Raw genomic sequence first — 13,976 nt, forward strand, 5'->3', positions numbered from 1 at the left:
GAAAGCCCATGTTAACGGACTGGAAGAATTAATATTATGACAATGTTTATATCACTCAAAGTGATCTACAGATTTAATGCAATCCCTGTCAAAATTCCAGTGATTTTTTTTTCACAGAAATAGAAAAAACAATTCTAAAATTTGTATGGAACCACAAAAGACTCTAACAGCAAAATGAATATTGAGCATAAGGAAAAGAGTTGGAGGTATCCCATTTCCTGACCTCAAAATATGCTGCAAAGCTATAGTAATTAAAACAGCACAGTGCATAAAAACAGATAAACCAATGGAACAGAATAGAAAGCCCAGAATTTATTCCATGCAATTTCATTCAACTGAATTTTGACAAAGGTACCACAATAAGGAAAAGAGTCTCTTCAATAAATGGCGCGGGGGAAACTGGATATCCACATGGAGAAGAATGAAATGAGACCATATTTGCATACCATGGATAAAAAAGTACTTAAAATGAATTATGAATTAAAGACTCAAGTATAAGGCCAGAACTGTAAAGCTTCTAAAAGAAAACATAGGGCGAAAGTTCCATGGCATTGGTCTCGGCAAAGATTATTTAAATATGACCCAAAAGCACAGATAACAAGGCAAAAATAGACAAATTGGATTACATCTAACTAAAAAGTTCTGCATAGTAAAGAAAACAACCACCAGAATGAACGAACAACCTATGGAATGGGAGAAAATATTTGCAAACCATATATCTGGTAAGAGGTTAATATCTGGTATAGAAGGAACTTAAATACCTCAATAGCAAGAATTAAAAAGTGGTTAGAGAACCTGTTTCTCAGAAGAAGACATAAAAAGCCTGATAGATATATTAAAACATGTTCAACATCACTAATCACCAGGCAATTGCAAATAAAAACAATATGGTCTGGGTGCGGCAGCTCACGCCTGTAATCCCTGTACTTTGAGAGTCCAAGGCTGGTGGATCATCTGAGGTCAGGAGTTTGAGACCAGCCTGGCCAGCATGTTGAAACCCTGTCACTACCAAAAATACAAAAAATTAGCTGGGTGTGGTGGTGTGCACCTGTAATCCCATCTACCTGGGAGACTGACGTGGAAGAATTACTTGAACCTGGGAGGCGGAGGTTGTGTTGAGCCGAGATCACCCCACTGCACTCCAGCCTGGGCAAGAGCAAAATGGTGTCTCATTAAAAAAAAAAAAAAAAAAAAAGGATATCATCTCATGCTTGTTAGGATGACTATTATCATAAAAGAAAGATAGGTGTCGGAGAGGAGGTGGAGACATTGAAATTCTTGCACATCATTGGTAGAAATGTAAATTAGCCAAGCCACTAAGATAAACAGGATAGAAGTTCCTCAGATAATTAAAAATAGGACAACTATGTAATGCATCAATCCCATCACTAGAGTTATATATATATGAAATGAAATAATTGTGTTGAAGAGATACCTACACTTCTATGCTCATAACAACATTATTCCCAATACTCAAGACATAGATTCACCCTATGTGAATTCATCAACAAATGAATGGATAAAGCAAATGTGATGTGTATAAATGGAATACAATTTTGCTATACAAAAGAAGAAAATCCTGTAATTTGCAAAATCATGAAAGATATTATGTTAAGTGAAATGAGCCAGACACAGAAAGACAAATGCTACATAATCCAATTATTTGTAGAGGGTAGAAAATGTTGAACTTATAGAAATGGAAAGTAAAATGCTGGTTACCAGAGGCTGGGAATTGAGGGAATTGGGAAGATGTTGGTCAAAGTATACAAAATTTCAGATAGACTGGAGGAGTAAATTCAAGACATTTATTGTACATCATAGTGACTATGTTTAATAACAATATATTTTATACTTGAAGATGGCTAAGAATATGGATTTCAAGTGTTCTCACCACAAAAATAATAAGTACATGAGGTAATGCACATGTTCAATAGCTTGATTTAGACATTCCACCATGTATACATTTATCAAAATGTTATGTGTACATCATGAATATATTTATTTTTTACTTGCCAATTAAAAATAGAACATACAAAATAAAATGGTATAAGAAACCACTGTTATGGAATGAAGGTGGTTTCACTCCTGGAGCCAATGCCTACAAAGTTCTTCCAGGGAAATATCTGCTTCCAGACTTAGTGGGTTCAGGCACCTAAGTAAATTTGTGGGATCTTGTGAAGAGAGGAATTTATCCAAATTGTTAGATACCACAAGTGTAATCCAGTTGTGTAAAGTTTGTGGGGCTTGGTTTCCTATACTCTGAATAGCAATTGAGAGAGACTTTTCAAAGTTTCACCTGAGATTTTTCATTATGAAACATCTAGGCATCTAGGCATCCTGTGACCTCAATAACTTTTTAAGACTGTGTATCTTTAGATTTGCTAAGCAAACTACAAGAGTACTACATGGTAAAGTAACATTTTTGCAGCATCTTCCTAAATACTCCTGCCAACCATAATGAGAACAGTTTTATCATGTAATAAATAATAATCATTGTTTTCTATTAATAAATGGGAAATGTGAGATGCTAGATAATTGCAAAATACTTATAAATAAACAAGGAAAAATGATTGGGTGTCCTGATTAGCTAGCACAATTTCTGGTTACCTATGTGTTTCATTGTCTTTGGACTATTTTACAGCTCTGTTAAGTTACAGAATATTTAAAGTAATGCAAATTACTATTGTCCTTAGAAATGTAAACTGGTATAGTTTCAGTTGATTATTGTGCTGTGTGTATATTGACCAGGTTTAACAGTTTGTCATCTATTGAATAAATGTATTCCACCATCCCTAATAGTCTTATTATATTTATGGTTCTTTGAACCAGTGATAACATCTTACTGATTCCTTAATGTTTAATGAGTTAAGTATCATTTTGACATGTTTCATTTAATATTTTTAAGGGTCCTAATTGTGGCTTTTTCAAAAAATATTATCTTTAATATTTAGTCTCTTTAAGGTAATCATTATGTGACTAGAAAAAGGAATCATTTCTCCAAGCAACAACTCTATAATCTTAAACTGAAGGAATTGGAATAGATTACCATTAAAGTACTCTAAAACTTTAATTTTAAGTAATATTTTTAAAGAGTTACATCCTGAACCAAGTACTATGGGCAATGTATCTTTTTTCAAACTTCAAAAACGAGTTTTATTTAATAATGAATTGTTTAAAATAATTTTTAAAGAAAAATATGCAAATTGAAAATGCTACCACACCAAAGGTGTCAGTATTGCAAAAATTAATATTTAAGGTTTCTACCTTAATATTAGGTTATTAATATTAGGTTAATATTAGGTAATATTAGGTTAGTAATAAGGGTTACTGAGAACAAAAGCAATTGTCTTTTTGTTTCTTAGTGGCTCTTAAATTTATGTACAAGAATGTTTATCACAGCATTATTTAGGATAACAAAAGCTGGAAACAACTACAAGGGGGGAGATAGTTAAATACATTCACATGGTAGAATCTTTCAGCCAGTAATATATGTACAAAGACTTTTTAGTGACAAGTTGAAAACACTATGTTGAGGATAATCCCAATTACGTAAGTACATATTTACACATAAACCTGCTCACTGTCCACAAACTTAAATTGTTTAAACAACTTATTCCACTGCTAATAATTTTCCACCTCACTCATTCTTATAAATGCTTGACCCATCCAGTTTTTCCTACCCATCAGTTTCTTGTTATATTCACTTCACTATCATGCTTGGATTCACTATATGCAAAGACCTGATTAGGCTGGACTAAACCGCAATTCCCAAAACTCTACAACAAAACATTCGCTTTCTTCATGCCATCAGAATACAGCTAGGGAAAACTAATAATCTTTGTAATAATATCAATGTAAACACATTATTATTAACCCTAACGGGGTCCTCAACGCTTGCAAGACATCATAGTATTTTTCCAGCCACTTCTTTTTTCCAGTTTCTGAGATGCTCCATCTACCACTCTCATTCTTAGCTGATAATTTTAAATCATGAAAAAAAAAAATGTTCTTCCTATCAAAGGCCATTTCCTCAAATTTCCTTGGGTTCATATCACCTCCCAATTTTTCACTCTATCTGTTGTTCCTCTTTTTCCTCATGAAAAATAATCTCTTTATCAGGTTGTTTTTGCATAGCTATAGCATATACCTGAGGCTGGGTAATTTATAAGCAAAGAGATTTAATTGGCTCAAGGTTCTGCAGGCTGTATGCAAAACATAGCACCATCATTTGCTTCTGATGAGACCTCAGGATGCTTATAATCATGGTGGAAAGTGAAGGGGGAGCAGGTGTCTCACATGGCAGGAGTGGAGAAGGAGGGAAAATGGGGTTGGTGACGTGCCACTCACTTTTAAAGAAACAGATCTCATGAGAACTCACTCAGTATGGCAAGGACAGCACCAAACCATGAGGGATCCACCCCCATGACCCAAACACCTCTGACCAGGCCCCACCTCCAACACTGGGGATTACATTTCAACATGAGACTTTGGGGTGCAAATATCCAAACCATATCCTTCTTCTTCTTCACTTCACTTCCACTTCTACTTCACAGAAGTAATTCCTGTAGTATTAGATTTTCTCCTCCTTTTACCTCCCATTGTCTTCTCAACCCATTTTGACTCCTTCCTGCCCCAGATCCCAAACTTTTGTATAAGAATGATCTTGATATGTTTACAAATCATTTCTAATGGAAATTTGTTCATTACTTTGCTTGCTTCGTAACTGCCTCCAACACAGTTGACTATTCTGTTTTGGAAGATTCTCCTCCTATCCCTCCCAGATACTCAACTCTCCAGTTTTATTTTTACCTTTCTCCCAGATCCTTTTCATTATTTTTTGCCTTCAGGAGTCTGTTAGCTCAGAGCTCACACCTTTGTTAATCATTTTCACTCTTTACTTGTGTGATCCAACTAACTTCAATGGCTTTAAATGCTGTTTACCTGCTGACCACTTCCAAGATTCTATCATCAGTGCAGGCCTCTTTCTATTCTGTTTCAGACTGTGTATCCAACTGCATAGGGAATACCTCTTCTTGAATGGTATTTCACAATTAGTGTGTTCAAAACTGAACTCATGGTGGAAACATCCTAACCGGCTGCTCATCTAAATGTACAGCAGAAACATTGTGTCTTATATGACACCTTCCTATACCTTACCCCCCAATTCAGTCAACCAACTAGTACTTCCTAAATATAAAGAATATATATTTCATAACTGATTTATTAAATGTTTATTAATTTCCTGCAAAGCAGTGTAATTTGGTAGGCCTCAATTTTTTATTCAGATTACCACATTTACAAAACAACCATATTGCCCCTTAAACATAGGCATTTAACAAATTTACGATAAGATATAATGAATTACCTAGTGAGTTGTTGGAATTTCAGTACTTGGAACTCTTTAAAAGCAAAGGAGATTGCCATATATCTGAACTTGTTTAGAGGAGGTTCTATGTAAGGCAGGAAGGTGAAGTAAATTACATTCCAAACTTTTTTTGAAGGCTATAAAAGTTCAGATTTCAAAATCTTTTTAGCGGACATTACTTTTTGTAAGTGCCAACTTTCACCAGTCATCTCCCTTGTATATTTTTTTCTGTGGTATTTAATTTCTGACTAATGTGAGAGTTTGATGAGCATTCTCCCCAATTGTTTGCATGTTTGTTTTAATCTATGCAGCTTGGTTTAAAATAAACATTATTAAGGTTTTCAAACTGTGCATTGAAATAAAATACACTAGTTAGGACAATGAAACGAAAAGAAAGGGTTGGAGTACATGACAAAAAGCAGAATTAATTCCAGTTCAAAGAACACAATTTTATTATCCCTGAAACTATGAGGTTGTTGATTATACATTATAAACAAGCACTTCTTCCGAAGAAATTGCATTTTAGATCTTGTTCACTTGCAATTTTATTGGTCTCAGGGCTCTTAATTCTGCCAAATATAAACATGTCCAAAAGATCTGCATAACACAGTTCTAGAAAAATGCAATAGCATCATTTACTGTGCTTCTAATAAGTGGTATTATATTAAATAGCTCACAATCTTATTTTTTTTCCTTTAATGTCATTTTCACACATGAAAATCTTGCAATTTAGATACTTTTGAAAACCCAAAGTTAAGAAACTTACCAAAATTTTGTAACTGTATAGCAACAAATAGTAATTGAAACAAGTCTCCTTGACTTCCAACTATGAATATAGTCATACATAAGTATTTAGATATTATTTTCTACTTTCTTGGTTTTATCTCTTGTTTTTCTTCATTTCTTGGCCATGTAACATCTGCTTTCCCTAAAAACTAAATGAAATTCCTATGTGTAAGAAAGGGTGTAATATATTTTTTTCATTATCATAATGTTGAATATTTCCCATGCAATCAATTGCATTAAGGTTTCAAAGTTCAATCTAAACTAAATTTCTAATTAACATTCCCTAATATTATTATAGTGAATTTTCAAGCTGTGGAATAAACCACCCTATCATTTTATAAAAGACTTTTCTGTTTTGGTTTGGCCTTGGGCAAATTGTTATGTCATCACCACACTAGAAATTAAGCTGTGTCTGTGATGACAATTACTTCTGCAATTTCCTGAAATCCCAGACTAGAGCTGAAACCATGTCTATGATTAAAGACAGCACAATGGAAATATAGAGCTTCATGAAATATGGAATGTATATCCATTGCAAAAATGATAGGGCTTTCCCTTTAGAACAACAGAATGAAGAATTACTAGAGAGGAACTGTTAAAAACACTTGCCTATTGCCTACAGATTAAATATGTTCTCTTTCATAGTTTATCATGTTCTTAGCCTTTATGTAAAACTTTATATTCAATCCAAGATCTGCTCCAAATAAAATATTATACTTTTAACTGTGTTTCAGTTCTGTGTATCTTGATTAGAGTTTCTTCTTGATCAAAGTCCTGATTTTCACATTTGTAATGTTAAAGCATTTTCACACTTGTTTCTCATTTTCAATTCAAGCAGGTGAAGAGAAAAAAAAAATCTTTACAAGCTTTTCCCTGCATCTGGAGAGGCTAATTTGCAAGATCATGACTCTCTGGAAAAGAGTTCAGTTTAACTATAAAAAGAAAATGAATCTTAGATGTTTTCTGATAAGCTGCAGATCATCACCCTGATCAGCAACATCTTTTTTTTTTTTTTTTTTTTTTTAAGAAGATCTGGCACATCTGCGTTACACAGACTGAGAGGTAATTAACCTGAGTTTCATTTAGTTGTTTCAAACAGTGAGCACACAAGCTTGAGCATCAAAGTTTTAGGATTCCTTGTGCAAATTGCAGTGGCTGTACTGTAGCCACTTTAATAAGCAGGTGGTTTTTGTTGTTGTTGTTCCAAATCCAAATGCTACTATCCAGGCTGTAAAATGATCTTAATTTATTACGTTTCAGTTATCTTTCTGAAGGCAGTCAGAATATGAAGCCCCATACGGAAACAATCTTTATTTTCCATCGGCTGCATATGTTGTGTGCCTAATGAAATGCATTTCACATATTTATTTTAAGTATGTGATAGAATTACAACATTGACAACATTCATGATCTTCAAAAAATGTGATGCATTTTAAACACATGGTGATGCCTAGCTCTGTCGCAGAACTGCTTAAATAAATGTATTTAATTTGAATATATGCAAATATAAATATACCTAATTAATACATATTTTATTTATCTATGTATATTTGTGTAACTCAAGTAGATTTGATGTTTAACAAAACAAAGCTTTAAGGGATCTTCCTTTTTACTTATTTTGTTCAAAGCAATTTTAGTAAATATTTTCAATAATAAAATGTTGCTGAAAATCTATAGTTGGCATTTATCAATTAGGATTTTTTCATGACAGGTAGAATGGTAAGAAAACTTTCTCTAAATTAAGTCAGTAAAACAATTATTGCCACCCATATTTTGCTAGACTCAATGATTTCTCCAATTTTCTCCCAAAGTGAAAAATTGTCCCTTTATTTTTCCCAATTCTCCAAATTAATGTCACTTAGTTTATTTTATAAAATGCTAATCTTGAAATGCTTTTATAAAGCATCTAGTATCTCAAATGTATGTCAATGATAATAATATGACAATATTAATAAATTAGAAAATTCTCTAATTGATAATGAATTTCTGAGTACCAATTTTGAGCAAAAAAAAAAAAGACTTTAGAAAAACAAAAACTAAAATATTCACTTGGGTATTTTTCTTAATTGATACTTACCATGGTACCAAACATTTCCAATTTGGAGTATAAGAGAATATTTATAGAGAGATCCCTACAAACAACCATTCTTTTGTATGTGATTTCTAAGTAGATTCAACTTTTCATGTTATTGAGGCCTTGGTATCATTAGAAGCAACATGGGTCATTTCTTTTTCTGGTAAAATTGTCAAATGTAATTTTTTTTAAGAAAACTCTCCTTTGATGTAAGATGTATACTCCTAAAGCTATTGTATTTTCATTCAATTGTTGTCTGGTGGCTTCTTTCATATTCTACATCACCAACTTTTTGAAGAGGAGTTCAGAATTAAAATAAATGTGAAGGATATTGCAGTACTTTACTATTTTACCATTTTGAGGAGAGTTGTGTATTTAGACAAGTGTTCCTAATTTGGGTTTCACTGACACCTAGGGGGTTCTAGGGAATCAATTCAGGGGGTTCATGAACTCCCTGAAATTGCGTGCAAGGTATCACGTGTTTGTGCATATATGAAGTTTTAGAGAAAGAAGACCTGTAGCACTCTCACATTAACGACAGGTTAAGAAGCACTGTACTGTGGCAAGAGATTCTTCCTGGAGGTCTTCCAGTTTGTTCTACCTGTTACTCATCACTTAGTGCATATTTGCTGCATCACTTTGATTGCAATTAACAGTAACAGTGTCTAGCTGGTGTTTGCAAAAATAGGAATTTATTGTAAACATGTGAAACAGTTCAGACACTTAAGGAGAATAATGTGTAACCAATTTTGAAGGAACTGGAACTGAAGCAGAATCAAGGTTCCAAGTGGAGGAAGCTAATTGATAGTTTTATCAGGCAGTAACTTCTGTAAATAATTAGCAGTCAAACTTTCTCCCCCTTTTGCTGAGCATTCTAAAGATTCAAAATCTGGAGAAATAGATCAGTTGTCCTATCCCTTAATTAGAGAAGAGCAAGACATTCTAATCGAGGTCCAACTATGACTTCACACAGAGTGAGGAAGTTCCCCAAGAGGATATTGAGACGGTGGTTTTAAAAGGAAAGGGGGAAAGAGTATTCAAACTAATACCTACTACATACTATTCATAGAATCTGGACAAAACCCATAATTAAATATAATCCCTTCAAATCCAATATAGTCAAAATGCCTCATCATTGTAAAGCAAGGTGATGCACCTTTCTTTTAGACCTAGATACTATTTATTTGCCAATTCATAATGTTTATTTTATTCTAGCTGTCATTAAAATTTCTGAATTACCTATGTTGCCTGAAGAATTACAATAATCGCCCACTGTGTCTCCCTACATCAACTTTTCCTTGAATTCATTTTTCCCTAAGCAGCCACGGTAATCTTAATATTTAAATCAAATCATGTCAATTTTCTGTAACAGTCCTTCCAAGGCTATGCATTATTTGAAGAGTAAAATTTAAAAATGCTTACACAGTCTGTATTGTTCTACCTGTACACAGTCTACAATGTTTTACATTCTGACCTGGCCCTTGTTCCTTCTTCATCTTTATCTTAAGCCATTCTCCTTCTCCACTCCAGTGTACGAATACTAATGCTCTTTCTGTGAAACAACATATACTTTCCCTTAGTAGAACTTCACTTGTATTGACTATACTGATTCTTCTTCCAGAATTGTTTTGCCAACTTCTTCCCTTATCTACAGCCTCCTAATCTTACCCCCACAGATTCTGTGTAAATGTCCTTTCCAAGATATTCCTTCCCTAAACCCTAGTATCAAGTTCCTTTTTTGTATTCTGGGCTTTTATTTGAATTTATTATTATAGCTTGATAATTTTACATATATTATCTCTCCACAAGAACAAGGACCCAGTCTTGTTTATTCACCATCATATTATCAGCACAAAACCTAAAATACAAGTGGAAAATTTAAAAAATAATGAAAGAATGAATTCCATTGCTGGTGCTCCTTCTAGATACAGATCCCATCATTTTTGTTCCTCATTTTATCCAGAGCATGACACAGGGCCTGAGGCACAATATTTGCATAAAAGATACTTGCTAAAAAATAAAATAACATCACTTTACATTTAAAAGTACCTGGTATATTCCAGGAAACATTAGGCACAGGATATATGCTTTCATAATTTCCACAATTATGTATGTCTTTTATTATCACCTCCATTTTCCAGATTGAAAAAAATATTAACTGGTATAATTTCAATTTTTACTGTGGTCTATCAGAGTACAAAGGTGCAACATGCCATTTTTGCTGACTCAAACAAGTGTTATGATTTAAGTGCTGACTTTCCTCCAGCTAATTAACACCCACTATAATATTATCTAGAATTTTTAATATGTGAATATTACCTTTCATAGGTTATAGAAAAATGTATATAATGGGTTCTGAGTTCAGAATCTGGAAGGCAAAAACCATGCGTACTTAATTTGCTTTGTATTTGTGTATTTCACATGTTGTCCACTTGCCATGGTAAATGAAAGCTTAATAAATAATATTGATGAAATAGCTTTTATCTTTATCTGAAAGGTGGCACGCTAGAGAAAAATCACCTTGTTAACAGAGGATATAACTTTTATCATAATCTGGATCTGTTGTCTTGTGTAATCTAAACCTATTGTCTTTTTTTTTTTTTTTTACCTTCTAGTTGCTGTGTAAACATTGCTTAAGAAATGTCATCAAAACTGTTAGTAAGTAGCTAGTGGTCTTGAGATGTTGTTGAGGAAAATACCTCAGGTTTTAAAGGCTAGGTTTTAAAGGCTGGTTCCAGGTTCCTTTCATTGCTGATTAAATGTTCATGGCCAAGCTGATTGACCACAAGATTTTGATAAAGTTTTAGATCCTTCTTCAACGAATAGGGGAGGAGGTTAGCAATCAAAACCTCCCTAATTTTTCTTCAAAACCCTGAAAATTTTCAAAATTGGAAACCAAATGGCTTTTTAAAAATGACGGATTGCTGTAAAGCTCAGAAGGTAAGGATTGATTGAAGTTTGCACAAAGAAGGGTTAGACATCCAAGTCTCATCTAGGATGAGACTGGGGATTGGCCAGACCAAAGTGCTTTCACAATAGTCTGGAGATTTTCATTTTAGGGTGTCTAAGAGAGACAGGTATCATCAAGCTTATTACTTAATGTACTACCAATACCTGCAAATAATATCCAGTGCTTACTTTGTAAATTCTTTATGTTCTAAGATTTTATTATTTCTTCCAATTTTTAAAATACTAAAATTGCCACCTGACCATGTTGACCATAATAATCTAAATTGTTTTAAATTTTAGAGAAAGTGTTCAAACTGACGCTTTCCTAAATGATGTATTTATTCCTCTGTAGCGTAAGTTCTGTAGATGATATAATTGGTATTTCTAAATATAATAGTTCTGATTATGACAGTATTGACCAATTTTCAAACTGAATTATCAATGATCCAGCTATTGACTAAGATAAGCATATTAATTAAAAAGCTCTGGTATTTTGTTTCAGAAAAATAATTTCTTCACATTATTTGTTCTTTATCTGTGTCCACAATATTTCACTCTTACACTCCCATATTCATTGTTGTATTCATAATCATTTTAATTCTATAGGTAACTGTGGAATGAATGCTTAATTTTCCCTTACACTACTCAGTGAAATATAAATAATACATAATAGATTATGTAATGACTTTGGCAAAATTTCTTCCTGACTTTGGGTATTATAGTAACAGAAATCTTAAATCTTTAAAATTGGTATGCTTAATATTTATTTTGGATTGAGTTACTTGGGATTACATTAAGTGGTATGCAATACAAATTGTAAATTCAATATTTGACAATATAGCAACTGTTGGAGCAGCCAAAACTTCTCTTTTCAAAATCAAATTGTTGAAGTTATCAAGTACAGTTGTATATTCAAATAGATAAGAACAGAGAATCCAAATATTTTCCTGAATACTTACTATATCTAAGGTATAAAATTAGTTAGAGAATCAGCAATGAACAGTTATTAAATGCTGTAGAATTATTTGAAAATGTTACTGTTTAGTTCATAACTGAACTTATGTTTAGTTCTAAAGCGACCTCACTTATTACATCTTAACAAATATAAAGAAATTAACCAAGAGTGTATTCCCAAACTTTTCTTTGTATTTACTTCAATTCATGTTAATCCTGAGCCGTTATTTAAAATTATTCACTTCCACAATTATGCAACTTTTCATAATTATGCAATTTTTCTCTTTCATATTTATGAAACTTTTAATTCATAGATAGGAAAATCATACTTAAATGGAATAACTTATTCAGCTTTTCATCGGGATTTGGTGAAACGGGAATTAATTTTATAATTAGTGAAGCATGGTTATATGCACTCATTTTCATGAATTCACACAATGATTTATTAGATGTGTTCTGTACTCTAGGCTCTGTGGTACACAAGGAAGAACAGTTCTATGAGTTAGGACATGTTCAAATTTGGAGATGCTAGTTCACAGAATATCCAAGTGGAATATGTTAGATTTTTGGATGTGTTGGGGTTGAGACAATCATTTGAAAATGAATGAAAATTAATGTCATATAATTTGTGAGATTGCTGAATCCATGAATACAGTTGAAAAGGAAGAAGACCTGAACGTGACAGTGATGCGTACCAGCATTTCCAAGCAGATAAAGAAACATGGGTTACTGAAAGAAGACTTGTAGTGTGTGTTTTAATAGACGTGAAGTAGGAGAGGTGGGAGAAGATCCAAAATGTCAAATGATGTTGTGGGTTCTAGTTAGATAAGAATATATTTAAAAGTCCGATGGGTATGTAATAACCATCTTGTTAAAAACATTTAACTAGAATAATGGGGAGCAGGGAGCACTTTTGTTTTGAGAGTAAATGGCAGACAAGGAAATGAACAGATGAATTTGAAGGGTCATGATATAAAGGAGAGAGATAGCAATGACTAAAGGAGGATGTAAAATGAAAAGGTTTGCTTGTTTTTAGTTTTTTTGCTTTTTTAAATTTTTAATGTGAGTTTTATTTGGTGATATGATTGATTGATTTGTTGACTTTGTTTTAGGCTGGAAGTATTTGAATTTAGTTGAGAAGAAGGATAAAATGTGAAAAAGGTAGTGACCAATGAAGCATAAATATGTGGCAGAGCAGTGTTGGGGCCCAGGTGAGATTTCCTACTTCACTGCTACTTCTGGGAATTAGTGTAGGAAATATAATTTAAGCTTGTTCCCCTGCAATGTTTAAAGATCAGAGGAAGCTCTGCCATTTAGAGTTGGTTTCTCACAGTTTTATGTTAACAAATACCTATGAAAATTTGAGTATTAGTTTTGACTCTGTCACTTTTTCACCTTGGCTGAGTCACATAAATTTTTTGAGTCTCAGCAGTCTCATCTGTATAAACTTTCTTTATGTTGAATATATATATATATATATATACACACACACACACACATACATATCTATACACACACATAGAAATGTGTGAAATTTCACACAATTATAATCTAAGCTCAAAACAAAAATATAATTAAATAAATAAATCGTTTAATAATATGTAAAATATATCTAGATAAAATATTCTCTACTATTCTCAACACATTGCTAATCATTGTATTTATTTATAAAATCTAGGATTAATATTTCAGTTTCTTAAGAATGTCTGCTTCTTCTGAAATTAACATAATGCTATATGGAGTTATTTAGCTTAAAACTGGTTACAATAAATCCACTTTCAGAGAAAAATATTTCTTGATATGTTTTAGAAGGAAAAAATTCCATGAGCACAGTCTCAATATTTGCAT

The sequence above is a fragment of the Macaca mulatta genome, chromosome 3, assembly GCF_049350105.2.
Source record: "Macaca mulatta isolate MMU2019108-1 chromosome 3, T2T-MMU8v2.0, whole genome shotgun sequence".
In the NCBI taxonomy this organism is placed as follows: Eukaryota; Metazoa; Chordata; class Mammalia; order Primates; family Cercopithecidae; genus Macaca; species Macaca mulatta.